Source organism: Eurosta solidaginis, chromosome 1, assembly GCF_040869045.1.
Source record: "Eurosta solidaginis isolate ZX-2024a chromosome 1, ASM4086904v1, whole genome shotgun sequence".
In the NCBI taxonomy this organism is placed as follows: domain Eukaryota; kingdom Metazoa; phylum Arthropoda; class Insecta; order Diptera; family Tephritidae; genus Eurosta; species Eurosta solidaginis.
The window spans coordinates 96,639,386-96,659,707 of record NC_090319.1 but is presented as its reverse complement, the minus strand read 5'-3'; positions in this window follow the sequence as shown (position 1 = coordinate 96,659,707).

Genomic DNA, 20,322 nt, shown 5'->3' with positions numbered 1-20,322 from the left:
AGGCAGCAAGCAAAGCAGAAAAAAGGGCGGTACAGTACCTTAAAATATACGTATATAAAATTTTAACTTTGTACATACGTAGGTAGTTTGGCTTTCTCAGTATAAATACATGTATACTATAAACTTAGCAACAATTTTTCGTAATACACATGTAGCCTTCGCATGTAGCAACACAATTTGACACTTTTGATTATAAACATACTTTTCTTAAACATTTGTTTACTACGCATGTAGCAACACAATTTGACACTTTTGATTATAAACATACTTTTCTTAAACATTTGTTTACTACGCATGTAGCAACATACTTTTTCTACTTTAAAGACAATAACATGTTAAACTAATTAAATTAAGAAATTGAATTTTTCAAATTACTTACATACATAAAACAATTATATTGAAATATAAACATATAAACATTTAAATATCGCCAAAAATTCGAATGCACATTAAATATAATTTCAAATATACGGCCATCACATGCATATTATCACGCATATATTACTATATTCTTTCTTTTTCGAACATTAATATGGAACTGGAATTTTTTTATTTTAAATGCGAACATTGCTTCGTAATAAATACAATCGAAAAAATATTTTTTTCAAATTCATACATTTTTTTTAAAACATTTTTTGGAACGCAAATTATACATCAATTTTATATGTATAATACCAAAAATATCAAATCTTTTCGCCAAAATTTTGCGATAGTTATTCAAACCTAATCAATTTTGAAAAATTCTCATTGACTTTAAATATCAACATAGACGGGTTACAGTCAATCAAAGTAATGGTGAAAATTTATTTTATCGGTGAAAGCTTACTTTTCTCTTTTTCCAATTATTTCTTCGGAAATTAAGCATCATAGATGTCTAAACATTTACATATTTTTTTGCAACAAATACAGTGCTATTCAAATAGTTAACAATTCCTTCGAAGCATCACACGAATACAGTGTATTCCAAATATTTCAACATATCTTACATTTGCGACTCTTTTCAAACTGTGCATTATATACAGTGTCTTTCAAATATCCCAACAGTTTTTTCTCTTTGCATTATTAAACGAATACAGTGCGGTTAAAATATTTCAACATTCACTTGCATTTACAAAATAAGTCTTAAATACAGTGCCTTTCGAATATGCGAATCTTTACCATTTACCAATTAACTCATCGATTTTGAATATTTCGAATATTCTCTGATTTTTAAACAAAAAAAAAATTTTTTTAAATTACAAACCACAATTACTGAGCGAATGAATAGTTTCAACTTCATTCTTATATAAACAGTGCCTACAGCGTTAATCTTAACATTTTTCCGAATTTTTTTTATGAAACATTTTTTTTTTTTTTTTCTGCCACGGAGGTAAACATTTTCAATAAATGTAATAAAGTTTTCAGATGTCAGTTGTCAAATGTCAGATTTTGATTCCAATTTCAAAAATTTACGCTCTAATTTCACTAAAGTTACTAAACGAGTTTTAAATAACCGATCTATCTCAGCGAAAAAATCAATAGAATATGAAGATGCTTTAATTAAAAGCTATAACCAAATCATAATACAAGTAAATTCATATTTTGAAAATCGAGATAAGCCTAGTTCAATAATCGAAAGTTTGTCAAAGTGCAGAGAACAACTCACTAAATGTTTTTCTAGAATTAACTGCAATATAAAAATACCCAAAGATCTTTCTGAATTAATACAAGAAAGCGAATCAAGTTCGGATTTTGACACTGAGGAAGAATTATCTGACGCATCGACAACTTCAGCTTACAAAGCTAGTATTATTAAAAAAAGTCACGTATCTTTTCTTGAGGATTTCCCTGGATTTTCCAATTCACTCCACAATAATAATTTAGACACAATTAGCGAAGAACAACCAACAATGGCGACTTCAGAGCAAAAGAAAACTTTTATTACTATGTGTGCATCCATAATTAGAGAAAACTACAGCGGCGATCCGCTTTCACTTGCATCCTTTATAGATAAAATAGTTTTGATAGAAGATTTGATGGAAGAAAATTTGACAAATACTTTCATTTCGTTTATAAAATCCAAGTTAGAAGGGAAAGCGCGTGAGGCAATTCCAAATGAAGTAACAACAATTCAACAAATAAAAGATGCATTAAAAGGTAGAATAAAACCTGACAACTCAAAAGTTGTTGCAGGAAAAATCGCATCGTTAAAAGTTTTTAATAACAATCATACTGAATTCGCTAAACGTGTTGAGGAACTCTCCGATGCTTTAGAACGATCATTAGTTATAGAAGGAATGACTCAGGAAAAAGCGCACGAAATGGCAGTCGAACAAACCGTCAACGTTTGTCGGCTTAACACTCGCTCAGACCTAGTAAAATCAATTTTAGCGTCAACTACGTTTACTGATTCTAAGGATGTAGTTGCGAAAATGATCGTAGAACAAAATAACCAAACAAGTGAAAGGCAGGTACTAGCGTTTAGATCACGTTATAACAGGCAAAATAATAGTTCTCGAGGTAACTTCAGGTCAAATTAATATAATAGGAACAACTTTTCGAGGTACAACAACAATTTTAACAGAAACAACAATAGCAATTATAGGCATAATAACAACAATAATTATGGCTCGCGAAATAATGGTAATTTTCGAAATAACAATAGCAGGCCCGTAAACAGAAACAACAGCAATAACAACAGTAACAACAACAATCGACGTTCAAATACTACAAATAATGCTAGTGTACGCACTTTAAACGCCAACGGCCCTCAGGAGCGAACACTGGGGGACCAGAATCTGAATTAAATAACGTTTTTCAAAATAAATCAATTTATTGTTTAAACCTGAACTACTCAGATTTTATCGAACTGAATTGCAATGACTCTTTTAAAACATGCACTTTCTTAGTAGATACACAGGCTGATATATCAATTATAAAACTTTCAAGTTTAAAACAAAATGTTTCTATAAATAACAACAATATTATAAATATAACGGGTGTTACGACAGATACAGTTTCAACATTGGGTACCATTAAAACAGAACTTTTTTATTCAAATTTTTCAATTCCACATACTTTAAATGTAGTAGATGACAAATTCAATATACCGTCAGATGGTATTTTAGGCAAAGACTTTTTGAAAAAATACAATTGCATCATAGACTATGCAAACGAGAGCATAACTATTGGCATTGGCAAAAATATCCATAAAATTTCAATTTTACATAATACAACCGATAATACATTGATAATTCCTCCTAGATGCGAAGTTTATCGCTTATTTAAGCTGAAAAAATCTAAACATCCAGTTTTTATAGACGCACAGGAAATTTGTAGTGGTGTGTTCACCGCAAAGTGTATTGTTGACACCAACAATCCGATAATAAAGGTATTAAACGTCACTGACGAGGTAAAATACGTAAGAAATTGTAACATAGTTACGGATGAAATCACCAACTATAACGTGTATAAAATCAATGATCTTTCAAAAGATTCGAAAAGGTCAGAGGAATTAAAATCAATTTTAGAAAAACAAATGCCAAACTATGCCAAACCAAAACTTCTCGATTTATGTCTAAAATATGATGATATTTTTGCACTAAAGACCGATCGTATGACACTTAACAACTTTTATGAACAGAAATTACGATTGACAGATACAAATCCTGTTTACATAAAAAACTACCGTTTACCATATTGTCAGAGAGAGGAAATTAATAAACAAGTTGATAATTTATTGCAAAACGATCTTATAGAACACAGCTATTCCAACTATAATAGTCCATTGATACTTGTGCCAAAGAAAAACCCAAATGGACAGAAATCCTACAGGATGTGTGTTGACTTTAGAGCCGTAAACAAAAAATTGATAGCAGACAAATTCCCACTTGCACGAATAGACGATATTCTTGATAATCTAGGCAGAGCCAAATATTTTTCTACATTGGATCTGTATTCAGGTTTTCACCAAATCCCATTAAATAAAGATTCTAGAGACATCACTTCATTCAGCACTGATCGCGGTGCTTTTCGATGGAAAGTTTTACCATTCGGCTTAAACGTAGCTCCGAATTCATTCTCAAGAATGATGTCAATTGCCTTTTCAGGAATTTCTCCAAACCAAGCCTTTTTATATGTCGATGATCTTATAGTCATTGGGTGCAGCGAAGCTCACCATCTTAAAAATTTAGAACAAGTCTTTCAAACATGCAAAAAATTTAATTTGCGTCTCAATCCCGAAAAATGCAACTTCATGCGTTCAGAAGTCACTTTCCTAGGACACAAATGTTCGTCAAAAGGTCTACTTCCAGACGATTCCAAAATAATTGCAATAAAGAAATATCCGAAACCTTCCGATAAAGATGCAGTAAGACGATTCGTGGCATTCGCCAATTATTACAGAAGGTTTATACCAAATTTTGCTTCCATAGCAGCACCTTTAAATAAACTTAGCAGGAAAAGAGTGGAATTTAAATGGGATCAATCATGTGATATAGCATTTGAAAAACTTCGAAAATCTTTAATTTCTCCTCAAATTCTCCAATACCCAGACTTCAAAAAGGAATTTATAATTACTGTCGACGCTTCAAAAATTGGTTGTGGTGCCATTTTAAGTCAAAATAAAGATGGCATTGACTTACCAATTTGTTTCGCGTCCAAATCATTTAATAATTCAGAACAAAAGAAATCAATAATTGAGTTAGAGCTTTTAGCTATATTTTTTGCAATAAAACAGTTCAGACCATACATATATGGCACACACTTTACAGTCAAGTCCGATCATCGTCCATTAGTTTACTTGTTCAATATGAAAGATCCCTCTTCAAAACTTTCACGTATCAGACTTGAACTGGCAGAGTACAACTTCACTATTGAATACATAAAAGGTAAAACGAACGTAGGAGCAGATGCACTCTCTCGCATCACAATAGAAGAAATAAAAAATTCAGGAACATCAATTTTAGCAGTACAGACAAGATCACAGACAAAACAAGAACAATTAATGCAACAAGAAATACTCAAAGAAGAAAAAGTAAAAGAAAACATAAAATTACAAGTTTATGATAATTTTTCAAACAAATTTTCAAAGAAAATACCCAGAGTAAAATCACAAATAAATTATGATAAAAGTGGTAAAATTACGAATTTTGAATTAAATGCGCATTTAAAACACAAAAAGATTGAGTTAATTAAGGTTGCGTGTGCTAACAAAATAATACATTTAGATGAATTACTTTTGAAGCTACAAAAAGAAGCTGGCAAGCGCAATATTAATATAATTGAATTGCAAAAAAATGATAATCTTTTTAAATATTTTTCGATATCAGATCTGAAAACCACTGGGAATAAAATTTTAAAACATTTAGAAATCGTCCTAACCGAACCCGTAGAAACTGTGACAGACGAAGACAAAAAACAACAATTAATAACAACTTACCATACCGACCCAATTTTAGGAGGACATTTCGGTAGCAAAAAAGTTTATGCAAAACTCAGAACCAAATATTATTGGAAAGGCATGACGCGCGATATAGCGAAATTTGTTAAAAACTGCGAAAAATGTCTTTTGAATAAGGTTAAGCCAAAAACAAAAGAAAATTTAGTCCTAACCGAAACACCATGTAAGCCATTCGACATTGTTGTCATTGACACTATAGGACCTCTACCTCAATCCGATAATGGTAACAAGTTCGCTGTCACCATTATATGCGATCTCAGCAAATACTTAGTAACGATTGCGATACCTGACAAAAGTGCAAAAACGGTCGCATCAGCTATTTTTGAAAATTTCATACTAATATATGGCATTATGAAGACGATTAAAACCGATTTAGGTACCGAATACAAAAATGAAATTTTTTCAGAGTTAACAAAACTATTAAAAATAGAACATAAATTTTCCACAGCGTACCATCATGAAACCCTTGGCACAGTAGAGCGAAATCACAGAGTTTTCAATGAATATTTAAGATCTTTTCTAAATCCCAATTTTTCCGACTGGGATGTTTACTTGAAATATTTCACTTTTCTTCATAACACAACAACAAACACAGTATTCGATAATAAATTCTCACCATATGAATTAGTCTTTGGCAAAGCAGCTAATTTACCAAAAGAACTGCAAACCGATAAAATAGACCCGATTTATAACATAGAAAACTATTCGAAAGAAGTTAAATTTCGTTTTCAAAAAACTCACGAATTAGCGAATAAAACAGTTACAGAACACAAATTAAAAAATCAAACCGGATATAACAAAAGTTCACAACCAATATCTGTCAAGGTATTTGACAAGGTATTGCTTGAAAAAGAACCCCGCGACAAGCATAGTAGTATCTATATTGGTCCGTATACCGTAATAGGTATTGACGGCGTAAACGTCACGTTAATTGATGACGAAACGAAAAAGAAAAAAATAGTACATAAAAATAGAATAAGAAAAATTAATTAAATTAAATTTTTAAATTCAAGATTATTTAAAGTTAATCTCTATTGTTAAATTAGAAATAAAATGTTTTTCTTCCAAACCTGAAAAAAAGACAATGAATTCAAATAAATTTAAACAATCATTAAAAATTAAGAACTTAATTCATACAGTAGAATTAAAACACAAAAAAATTGTTTTTAATTATAAAAATTAAATTTAAGTCCTACTTTAGAATTAGACTTTAGAATTTCATTTTTAATTTAGATCTAAACATAGATGTAGATTTAAATTTAGTTTAACAGTCTTAAACTTTTATTAAGATAAAATACATCACGTTTGGGACAGAAGAATTTGGCCAATTCTTCTTTTCCAAAGGGGGATGATGTAAGGCAACCCTTATGATAAGTGTTGAGTGACCATAACATCAATCATTAAATATTAACCACGTCAATTTTTTGACCACACCAATCACTCACCATGAGGGTTACCTTCATAAACGTCACTTCGAATGACGCCAATTAATTTCGCGCATTCAACTCGTCAAGAAGCAAAGTTTTCAGCAGCTCACATATATATATATATATACATATATATTAAATTTTCTAAGTTTGTGAACATTTTTATATTCAACAAATAAAATATTTTAAAAAGACTATATTTAAAAAGTAAAGTTCATCAGTTTCTTGTTTTGGTATTAGAAGCAGTGTATGTGCGAGAAGTCTACGCAATTAGTATTGTGTGCCTTACTTAAGTTGCGTTAAGGCGTTTGGGCGATAACCTGCGTCAACTACGACGCAAGAATAAAGATGACCACGATGGTCATCTTACAAAAGCTTCTCTCATTGCATACTTTCGGGAGTATCTCAGATATATGCATGTTGTTGTGCGTTGCTTCTCAGCTGCGTATACGTACATATGTGTAGACATAATGATTGATTCGTTTATGTAGATACATAGTGATTGATTTATGGATGTGCATACAAGGCGCTGCTTACCATCGGCTTAGAGATGGCAGTACCCCTTAGTGTTGCTAATATTCGTAACAATATTTTAGAATGAAAGTCGACCGATTTTAAGTTGAAAGATGTTTACTGCTGTTTTCCGGCCTAATGATATAAGAGCTCATTATTGATGACCGCGTACCTTCAGTTTTCAGACTAGTTCGACTGTCCACTTCGTTAGGGTAGTAGCACACACGGTCATTTTTACGACTGTCTTGGGAAAGCTTTTGCTTCACCACTTTGAGTGTTCTTGCGAAGGACAAAGCCTCCTCTGGTAAATACATATATGTGCCTACGTATTCACGTTTGTACAAGGAGCCGTAACGTGTAGGTGATTAACTCCAAGGGAATAGTTTTGAATAGGGCCGCCAACTTTATGTCAAACCGGGAGACTTGGGTGTTGAAGGATGAAGTGTTACAATTAAAATTAACATTTCAGACGCTATTGTATAGTTTCGCAAATAAACAACAGATGTTTGAATGTAAGCCCAAGTGATTTTTCAAACCCTTCTCATACGTACATATATTCTCAACTTAAGTATGAGGTAAAAAACATTTCAAAGGAGTGTTTATGCCTCTATAACCTACTAAAGGATTTTGCATCACTGATTTCGCTTATGCTTTCAGCCAATGGTAATATAAAATTAAAAAAAAACAGGCACTTTTTTTGCTTTTTTTAACAACTTGAAAACAATTTGAAACGCCTTGAGTAATTTTATTTGAATTCATTGTTCATTATTTTTTGGAAAAAATATGCAAAGTGATTATATAAATTTATTATATAACGTTTCTTTTAGTGTTTTGTTTTAATAACTTGGTGAATTGGGTGATGCAAAGTCCGTGTTAAGCTGACATCGAAAACACCTGTTTTTTAAAATAACTTTTGAACAGTTAGAAAGAGTTAAATTTCGCAATTAGTTTCTTATAACTGACAGTGATGCGCATCCGTTAATACCCCTTTCGACCATATCCGACCAATTTTCGATTTGAACAATAAATGGCCTAAACAGTCTTAAACGAGCAGAAGATATAGTACCGCGCCGGACGCCGCCGAAAAGAGGAGGACAAAACTTGAAACAGGAACTGGCATCATTAATAAATATTGAAAATAATAAAGGTCCCAATATACTACCTTGAGGTGCCCCCGAAGTAGCAATGTAAGGAGGTGATCTCGCATCGTCAACAACAACAAAATTCACCCTATTGGCAAAATAAGATTTGATCCAATCGAGAAACTGAGGATAACTTACTCAGTAGCAAATTATGACTAGCTCTATCAAATGCTTTTGATATATCAGTGTAGATAGCATCCACCTGACCTCCATTAATAAACGGCGAAATTCAACAATTCGAAAATACCAAGAGGTTAGTAATTGTTGACGTACTAGGTACAAGACCATGTTGCGAGAGAGAAATAACGGTTTAAATGCAAAGGCGAGTTTACTACTTACAGTACTCACAAACACTTTAGTAAAATTAGATAGCTTGGAAATTGGGTGACAGTTTGAAATATCACATTTACCACCTGCTTTGAATATGGGGGTGACAAATGCTACCTTCCAATCACCTAAAAACATGCCTAACTTCAGTAGGAGATTTATAAATATGCCTAAGGGCTTGCAAATCGAATCTGCATTGCTTAATTACGAATGCGCACAGTCCATGCACGTCAATAACATTTTACAGATTTTTGCAGATGCCTTAATAGCTTGCATCCCAGGGACGCATGAGGAAACAATATCCAATGCCTGCCGCCTTTTGAGAAGAGAACTATTCATGCCAGAACCATACCTGGGTGGCACCAAAACCCGATTTTCAATGCAAGCAAAATACTTAGGGGTTACACTGGACAAGCCCCACATGGATTGCTAATCTAGATGCTACTTTAAATAAAGCCATAAGAGGTTTCTTCGCCTGTACCCGGATCTATGGCAAAACATGGGGGCTATACCCAAAAATGGTATACAGAACGTTTAATACTTTTGTGAAGCCAATAGTCACTTTCGCTTCCGTAGTTTTGTGGCCGAAGACTACACAAAGAACAGCAATAACAAAATTGAGCAAGCTGCATTAACTAGTGTGTATTGGTATAAAAGGAGCGATGAAAACGTCCTGATGCACTTAGTGCTTTAGTGGGAATCCCTTCCTCCCCTCCCCTAATCAATAGTCACTTTCGCTTCCATAGTTTTGTGGCCGAAGACCACACAAAGAACAGCAATAACAAAATTGAGCAAGCTGCATTAACTAGTGTGTATTGGTATAAAAGGAGCGATGAAAACGTCCTGATGCACTTAGTGCTTTAGTGGGAATCCCTTCCTCCCCTCCCTTCCCTAATCATATTGTAACGAATTTACTGCAATTCTCCTTATTTGCAACCTTCTGCTAACGTTCGAATCACTAAACTGTTGAATAAATAACTCCACTACTCAATAATGCAAGATGGCCTTTATTAAAGTATTTCAGAATAACACTACTATTTCTCGCCAGATAGCGTCTTAAATCAAATTGATTGTCGTGCCTCTACTGTTGCTGCTTTTTATACTCTTCGATTTCCTCATTCCATATTTCTAGGCGCTTCTATTTCCAGAACTTACTAGTTAGTTATTAGCTATAAAATTACTCAGCCATAACTACGTTTATAGCTTCTCATATGCGCGTGTATTTGTGACTGTCACTTGCACAAATCATTGCCTACTTTTGGAAGAATCTCAGATAAGATATATGCGTGTATTTGTGCTTCTCTCTCGGCTGTGTGTGTACGCACATATGTGTAGACATAATGATTGATCCGTTTATGTAGATACAAGTGACTGCCTGCTTAATTGTTGTTGTGGCTTCATTTACTTAGCATCAGACTAGTGATGTGAGTATCACTTAGTGTCACTAATATTCGTCACTCTGCCCTCCACCTAAGTCTGATCGTCCCGATCAGACAAATCTCTCGATCTAAACGCTGCCAGCCTTTCCAAATGAACCACTTTCATTTTGGTTCGTGGTTTACCAATGGTTTGTATGCGGTACACTACATCGTTGATCCGTTTTACAACTTTGTATGGGCCTTCCCAATTACACTGCTTTCTCCTTTCTGAAAATCTTCCGAATTAATTGCTTTATCGTATGTGGCTTTCATCTTGTCACTCATAATCTTTGCTCGTTGTCTTACAAGATCGTGTATCTCTCTCAGCTCTTCTTCCAAGACACCAGTGGATTTCTTGACATTTCTCTCCGCATCGGCATCCATCCCAAACTTCAAATCAGCTGGCAGTCGAAGGTAATTGCCAAAAATTACTTTTGCGGGGGTTTGGCCTGTTGTCTCATGCACTGCTGATGGGTAAGCCATCAATAATAATGATATGTGTGTATCCCACTCCTTATGGTACTTGTCTACTACTTCCCTCAAATGCTCCTCCAAGGTTCTATTGAAACGTTCCACCATACCATCGGACTGAGGATGCAATGCAGTTGTCTTTGTTTTTCGAATGCCCAATGATTTACATATTTCCTGGAACAGCTAATTCGAAATTCCTGCCTTGGTCAGAATGTAACTCTATTGGTACACCATACCTTGCAACCCAATTGTTTATAAACACTTCTGCTACTGTTTCTGCTTCTTGATTTGGTATTGGGTATACCTCTGGCCATTTGCTGAAATAATTCCTAACCTCCAGTACATATTTGTTTCCGCAGGTGCTAATAGGAAATGGAGCTGCGACATCCATAGCGATCCTTTCAAATGGCGCACCTGAGTTATATTGCTTCATCTGGCCATGACTTCGGGTTTTGGGCCCTTTCGCTCTGCTGCAAACCTCGCAGTTCGCAATCCACTCAGTGACCGACTGGCGGCAACCAACCCAATACAATCTCTGTTTAATCTTCTCGAGCGTCTTCGTGATTCCGAGATGACCTCCGCATGGACCATTATGCAGCTCGCTGAGCACGTCAGGAATCCTCTTTCTGGGAACAACTATCAGTTTCTTCTTGCATTGACCATCCTCACTCTGCCATACTCGATGCATGCAACCGGATATCCATTCTAAACTGTTCCACTGTGCCCAATATGACTTCGCAATGGGACTCTCTGCTGACATCTCCTCTCTACTTGGTCTTTCGTTTCGTTCGAGTCCTTGCATAACATGGGACAGATCTGTATCTTCTGACACTTCCTTAGTTGTTCCTTGTCCCATTCATCCGTACACGTTATAGTCATTAGCCGGACATCTATAATGTCTTCTTTAGCCTCGGCCTTTGAACAGTGCTTGCATTCCAAACTACACGGTCTTCGTGACATTGCATCAGCATTCCCATGGGTACTACCTTTTCGGTGCTCAATGGAAAAGTCATAGCTTTGTAGTCACTCGATCCACCGTGCCTATTGTCCTTCCGGGTTACGGAACTGCAGAAGCCATTTCAATGCTGCGTGATCTGTCCTGACGCGAAATCGCGTCTGTATCTAGAATAAATGTTGCTCCTGGAATCGGATATACCAACATTGGGGCAGTGCACAAACGCTCCTTAAATGTTTGGAAAGCCACTTCTTGCTCCTTCTTCCATTCAAAAGCTTTATTTTTTCTTGTAAGCTCATGGAGGCTATGCGCTACGCTGGTAATATGTGCACAGCACAAGGAAACTTTTTAATTCATGCAAGTTCTGTGGTCTTGGCCAATCTTTTACTGCCTCTATTTTTCATTCGCTGTACAGATACTTTCTGTCGTTACCTTGTGACCCAAATAATTTACATCCTTTTTAAACAGCGAACACTTTTTGGGACTTAGTTTCAGACCAGCGCCAGCTATTCTCTGGAAAACTTCCTCCAAGTTCTTAAGATGTTCATCAAAGTTCTTCCCCAATACGATGATGTCATCCAGGTACACCAAGCATGTTTTCCAATGTAGTCCTTTCAGTAGCTGATTCATGAGTCTCTCGAAAGTAGCTGGTGCATTACATAGTCCAAAGGACATTACTGTAAATTGCCAAAGGCCATCTCCGACGCTGAAGGCTGTTTTCTCTTTGTATTCCTCCTTCACCACCACTTGCCAGTAGCCACTTTTCAAGTCCAGTGTGGAAAACCATTTTGTAACAGAGAGCGAGCCCAGAGTGTCGTCAGTTCTTGGCAATGGGTAGCTATCCTTTTTCGTGACGTCGTTCAACTTGCGGTATTCCACGCAAAACCTTATTTTCCCATCCTTCTTCTTCAAAAGCAACACAGGTGAGCTCCATGGACTAGCTGATGGTTTGATGACGCTGCTGTCGCTCATTTCTTGTACGATTTGACTCACAACTTCCCGTTTCGCCAGTGGAACACTACGAGGAGCTTGACATATCAGCCTCACGTCTCCAGTGTCAATTTGATGTTTCACAACATTGGTGCGGCCTGGTTTGGAACCATCCTGGTCAAATATGGTTGCGTACTTTCGGAGCAGTTGCTTTGCCTTACTCTGATAATCTTCTCCTAGCCCCTCCGTCCATGCCGTGATGTCATTTGAAAGAACAGTTAATAACTACTTCAGCCTCTTGGCATCTTCCCAATATAGCTCCTTTGGCCAGTTTGAGTGGTGACTTGAACCCGTTGAGTACTCTTACCGGAATACGTCCATCTTGTTTTGTCATAGCCAGGGTTTTTCCTACAAGTATGTTCAGTGCTGATTTGTTTGCTGCTTCGAGAACCCACAATTTGTTTGTCCCACAATCCGCATCAACCTTTGCCCAGATGACTGCTTCTGATTTTGGTGGTATTTGCTGACTCTATTCCACCAGCACTCGTTTACTGCTGTAGCCTCTCTCGTAGCCGAAATTAAGTGGTACATCCATGTTCTTATATCGCATCGTCTTGCTTTGCATGTCGATCTTGATGCCCTGGTCGATTAAGAAGTCCACTCCAATTGTAATTTCATCAACAATCTCTGCCACTATAAAATTGTGTACTACCGTGACGTTCCCAATTGCGACTTCACATGCTACTTCTCCTAGAACCGCGCTGTCTTCTCCAGTGGCTGTACGCAATCTAGCTCCATGCAATGGTCTTATCTTCTTCTTGACTAAATCCGCTCGAATGATGGAATGAGAAGCACCCGTATCTACAGTCAGTAAACGTTCCTTTCCATCCACATGTCCTCCGACACTAAGATTGTTTGACCTTCTTCCAATTTGCGAGATAGAGATTATGGGGCATTCAATTGAGGGAGCCAGCTGTCGCCCCTTGCAGCTGACTCGCTTTAGTTTAACGACTGAGTAGATTTGGAGATTTGCTCATCTCCTTCAGCTCTGCGTTTACGGCCACTCACATTGTTGGAACTATTAGAACCGGTGCTGGAATGACGTGCAATGTGACATGGGTTGCCGCACTTGAAACATTTCATAACTCCAGCATTTTTCTGTTGTGACCTCTTCAGTGCTTCCAAAATTGTGTCTGCCCGGTCTGGCCTTTCCACTTCCACGCGATGAGCTTTGTACGCTGGCTTACTCAAAAGCGAGGCAGTTTCCTGAGTCAGTGCATGCGATACCGTTTCAGCAAATATTAGTTTTGGATTCGCATATGTAGCTTGTTTCGTTTCCACATCTCGTATGCCATTTATAAAACTCTGAATCTTTACCCTTTCAGTGTATTTCACAGGTGCGTCCGCATTTGCAGGATGAGCCAATCTTTCAATGTCTGAAGCAAACTCCTGCAAAGTCTCGTTAGATTTATGGTAGCGGTTTTGCAATTCTATTTGGTAGATTTGTTTCCTGTGTTCGCTTCCGTAACGTCGTTCTACAGCAGGCATCAATGCTTCATAGTTGTTCCGCTCTCCTTCGGGAATCGTCTGTAGGATTTCGGCTGCTGGCCCCTTCAATACTACGAATAGAGCTGCAATGTTATCTTCAGCATTCCAGTTGTTCACTGTTGCGGTCTTCTCAAACTGAAGCTTAAACACCTGGAAAGGAACAGAACCGTCAAAGGATGTCGTTTTTACCTTTGGATTACTCGCTGAAAGTTCTGGGCGATTTAGTTGCAACTCCTGTATACGACCTCTCAATGTTACAATCTCGGCATCAATTTTGTGTTCGAGTTGTAAAATTTTTGTATCTTGCGCCTCCAACTTCGAGGAAACACGTCCTTCTTGATCTTCCAGTTGAGCAGAGATCTGCGATGATATCTGTGCTGAAATTTGCGCCGACATTTCGGATATTCGTGCCTCTCGTGCTTCAATCTTAGATGTAATCTGTGTCGACATTTCTGAAATACACGTTTCTTGTGCTTCCATCTTGGATGTTATACGTGTCTCTTGTGATTCCAGTTGGGATGCTATACTTGTCTTCTGTTCTGCCAGTTGAGATGTTTTATCTGTCTTTTGCGATTCCAGTTGGGATGACATTTGGTTCAACACTGCTAGTATAGCGTTAGTGTCAACACTTGCCAATGGATTCGGAGTCTCTATCTTCTCTACATTTTAGTCGCTGGCTCTTCCACATCAGGAAAAAAGACATACTCGTCTACATTAATTCCTTCCAACTCCAATACCTCTCGTAGCCGTGCTTGAAGTTCGATCTTATTGCCGCTTGTATTCAATCCACGGCTCTCCAACTCCTTCTTCAGTTGCTGGATCCTCAATTCACTGAACTTTGCCAAGTTGTATTCGCAATCTTCGGAATTTATTCAACAATTCCTCTTCTGACACCAATTGTAACGAATTTACTGTAATTCCCCTTATTTGCAACCTTCTGCTAACGTTCGAATCACTAAACTGTTGAATAAATAACTCCACTATTCAATAATGCAAGATGGCCTTTATTAAAGTACTTCTGAATAACACTACTATTGCTTGCCAGATAGCGTCTTAAATCAAACTGATTGTCGTGCCTCAACTTTTGCTGCTTTTTATACTCTTCGATTTCCTCGTTCCATATTTCTAGGCGCTTCTATTTCCAGACCTTACTAGTTAGTTATCAGCTATAAAATTACTGAGCTATAACTACATTTATAGCTTCTCATATGCGCGTGTATTTGTGACTGATACTTGCACAAATCATTGCCTACTTTTGGGAGCATCTCAGATAAGATATATGCATGTGCTTGTGCTTCTCTCTCCGCTGTGTGTACGTACATATGTGTAGACATAATGATTGATTCGTTTATGTAGATACAAGTGACTGCCTGCTTTATTGTTGTTGTGGCTTCATTTACTTAGCATCAGACTAGTGATGTGAGTATTACTTAGTGACACTAATATTCGGCACAATATAGATAAAGAGGCAGCACTTGCTGCTTAAAATCGGAAACATGACAGCAAATACGAAGGCAATAAGGAAACATAGAAAATCCCATATTGCAACTACCTGAACTTTGTGTTGTCCATTGTGCACAGAACTTTTTGGGAAACATGTAATACATATACCGATACTGACTTAGGGTCCCGGTTCGCGGACGGATCCAAATTTGATGAAGGAAAAAGGGGGGCGGGTATCTACGTGCAAACTTCAAGAAACCTATACCAATGGGATACTATCCCACTTTATTTTAGGCAGAAATTCATGCAATAGAAGTTTGCGGTAGAGAATGTCTTATCCTTGAGGAGTATCCTCATTATATGCAGCAAGGCAGCCTTGTGTGCCTTGGAGTCTTACACAACTACTTCTAAGCTGGTGGATGGATACATTGGAGACCTAAATTATTGCAGGGTGTTATAGAAGCGTTCTATGGTCCAGTGCCCTTCTGTAGACTCACAAAGACACACATCATGGAAGCCATATGTAACTGGGAAACAAAGCAGTTCAGAGAACTCTGGCTTGACTGCCCATGACAATTTCTCTATTTCTCAAATTTCGTTCGAGACCGTGAGAAAAAATTTAAGTTTCTACTGGTCCCAAATATTTTCGATAGCAAATTGATATATTTTATCGATAAAAAATCGATACTTTTACAGCTGCCGCCTTATCCGCCCCGATGTTACGTTGTTCCCCAATTATTTAATCGATATTTTTTCGATATAAAACCGATAAGTCAATGATAAGGTTTTCTATCAATAACAATAGTACAGTACTCAAGCTACAGGACATTAAAATACCTTCGAAATTTTTTTCCAAAACTGAGGGTCACGCCTCGCTGTTAAAAAACCTAAAAGTGTTGCTTCTTTAGGATAAAAAGAGTTCTCATCCGAAGTTTCCTTGCCATTGAAAATGCTTTTAAGGTGGTGGGTCCGAAGCTCAGTGTACAATACAGGTACAGGATTGATGATAGTTACATATTTATATAGCGATCAGCTTAACCCCAGGCAGATCTCTGATTGCAGCCGGACCTCATGGTAAACAGATCCTGCAATCCTCCCAGTAAGCCGGCGTGGACCATCCGAGGCTTCCTATGCTTCTAACGCGACCAAAGCTGTTGAACGCTTCGATACTCGCATCTTGTACTAATATTAGGCTTCTAGAATACCACAATTGCAAAATTGTTCGATAGGTTGCAAGCCGCTTGTCGCGAACTCGTTCTATACATACGTAAGGTAATGTTGAATTGGCTGATTCGTGAGGAATTCACATATACTGTATGAGTCCATAGTGCTACCAAAGGTTTGCTATACGACCAAACTGAAGAACCATATCAAAAATCAGGACCTATGTCATAAAATAACTCCGCTTCTTAGAAATTACTAGAAACTTTCTAGGACCTATGCTACTGGCTGCTCCTAGATATGAATATAGCTGTAGTCATAGCCTTGCGAACACAGGGCAGGGCAACAAAACGTGCTTGATCGTTTCCTCCTCCAACCCGCACTTCCTACATCTGCTATTACTGACAAGGCCTTATTAAAAAGTATGTGGCGCCAGAAGTCAGTGACCAGTCAGAATAGCCACCATGAGCCTACATTCCCCTCTTTTCATTGATAAGACTCACTTTTTTAGTCTAAGGATGAATGCATATGATCATTGATACTTTGGTGCCCCGAGCTTGATTCCTGCTTGGTGAACCAATCTAATTGGGACGTCTACTGTACAAGCTATGAAGGATGTGCTTTGTTTAACTAGCTCATCGGTTTCCATCTACTCCCATACGCCCAGGGACCTAATATAGATCTAAACTTCTCCATATCTCGATTCTTTCGAGGGACCTCTTTTTTGTGGGACACCCTTTTTTGTGCTATGAGAGTTTATTGTCTTAATTGCTGCTTTGCTGTCAATGAAAAAATTGTACTTTACTACTTTAGTTGTGGCTACTACATCCGCCAGTGCTTTGTCAGCTTATAGGATTTGTTTACTTCCGGATCAGCGCATTAACCACAGTCCCTGCACCTTCTATAACTTTGAACCATCAGTGTACACGTGTATCGTCTCGTCTGCCTTTTGGGTGCCCTTGCGCCAATCTCCCACCTCTATTAGGACCATTTAGTTAAGAGTGCCATTAAAACACATGTAGGGAACCAGGCAGTCTAAGTCATTAATTAAGGCGTGTGATAGTTTCATGCCAAGAAGTCACGCCAAACGAAAACGTACTCATGTATACTGGTGGAACGACGAAATAGCGGAGGAGCGTAGAAAATGCCACAAACCAAGGCGGAGGGCACAGAGGGCACGCTTGATGAGCTACATAGTCCATCAAAGCCCAAAGAACAGCGCTAAAATGATATTAAGAGCAAGAAAGCGTGCATCAAGAAACTAGTGGAGAGTGCCGACTTTAATCCTTGGGAAAGGCTTAAAGAATGTCGATGACTAAAATTAAAGGGCAGAAGTCAGAGAAGTTGTTGAAGTCCCACGAATAACAGAACAGGATGTACTGAATGCAATAAATATAGTTGTAGATAATAAGTCCCCGGGCCCCGATGGAGTGTCAACTATAGACCTTAAATCCGCAATAAAATCTAGTATCAGTATATCAGTATTTACGGACCTCTTCAACCCATTTTCCCCCGCTTATGGAAACGTCAAAGACTGGTTTTTTTCCTGAAACCTGGTAAGATTCCCAACCAGCCATCCTCCTACAGGCCATTTTGTATGTTGGATTCGATAGGAAAGATTCTCTTATCTGCAGCCTACCCTGGAAAGCCCATGTGGCTTGTCAAACAGTCAGTTTGGATTTCGAAAGTCAATATCCACGATAGATGTAATACAAACAGTTGCCAATATAGCCCGTGAAGCCCTAACCGCAGGTCAAAATAAAAGGAAGCACTGTGCACTGATTACTTTGAATATAAGAAATGCTTTTAACACCGCGAACTAGATGCAGATAATGACAGCGCTACGAAACTCTGGCGCACCTGCTTAACTGCTCAGGATAATTGGTAGCTATTTTAGCGACAGAATATTACTTTTTTAGGGACCAAGAAAGCACAACATCACCGACGGTGTCCCTCAGGGTTCTGTTCTATGGCCAACGCCATGGAATGCAATGTTAGACGGTGTGCTACAAATCGACCTTCCCAGAGGCACCCAAGCTGTCGGCTATGCATGACATTGTCGTAGTAGCAGTGGCCAAGAAGTTGGATCTGCTCTAAGATTATGTAATGACGTGTGAAGAATAAAGGAATGGCTGACGAACGTGCGGCTGGAAATGTCTAACAATAAGACAAACGGTGACCTCAAAGCGAACTGTGGATGAGTTAGTCCTAACCATAGGAGATTATGAAATGAAGTCAAAGCCTTTCTGGAAATATTTAGGAGTAAACATTGACTCGAAACTAACTTTTAAGGAGCACTCCAGGGCGATGTGAAAAAAAGTATCTAGAGTTAGTGGGGCCCTAAAGCGAATAATGCCCAACATCAGCGGCCCAGGTGAAGCTACCCGTCAGCTATTATCCAACGTAACCAGCTCGATAATATTATATGCAGCACCAGTATGGCACGGATCTAAAATTATCCACCAAAAAGAGATTCTCAGCCTACCGTATTACGGCTATACGAATAGCATGTGCGTATCGGACCATACCCGACGATGTGATCCTGGTTTTATCTCGAAAAGTCCCAGTAGATTTACTGTCAAGATAAATTGCTGATCTGTATGGCACTGGAATCGGCCAACCATCTGAAGAAGCCAAGAGAAGCGCAAGATCACGAACATTAGTTAGGTGGCAAGAAATGTGGGACAAATAGTGGAAGGGGCGCTGGACGTTAATGTTAGTTCGGAATATACTAGAATGGTACGAGCGGAAGTACGGCTAACTAGACTACCACCTCACGTAGATATTGAGTGGGCACGGCGGTTTCAAGAAGTATCTACATAAGCGTAGGATAGAGGAGTACTCACTGTCCCACCGAATTGGAAAACGAAGAACACGTAATGTTTCATTGCCCTCGTTTTCACGGCGAAAGCCTCTCTGTACAAAGAGTTTTTGGAGAGGAGCCTTCCATTAGGTATTTAGTTCCCCTAATGTGTAGAGACATACAATGTTGGACTGCGGTGAGTAAAATGACGATTCTAGTGATTGTTTTTGAGGAAACTACTTTTTTCGCCAAGCATGGGCTCCATAGTAATGCTTATGGGCTTTACAATCGGTGTAAATATCCAATGAGAGAGAGAGTGCGATACAGCCAAAGACCCCAGCATTCTTTCACATGCATAAATGCCTTCTTCACACCCCTTCCTCCACGTTAAGCTTCCACGATAACTAACTGTCTAGATAGATTCCTAAATATTTGGTACAAGAATTTTCCTACAGGGTAACCCTTCCTAGCTTAGGCATAGTCCAATTCAAAACCAAAATTGAAGCTAAATTGGCTATGTCTTTATGTATCTTATATAGCCATTTAATCAAAGAAACAATTTCTATCTCTTAAGCAGTAGGTTAAAAGCTCTGGAAAGTCGGACAAAAAGAAAGATCTCTTTCCGTCTACCGTAGTGATATATTTCAATGACATGCATTTTTGTGGTTAGATTTTTACCAACATGTTATTATTCGATATTAAAAACAAAAAAAAATAAAAAACAAACATAAGTTAAAGATAAAA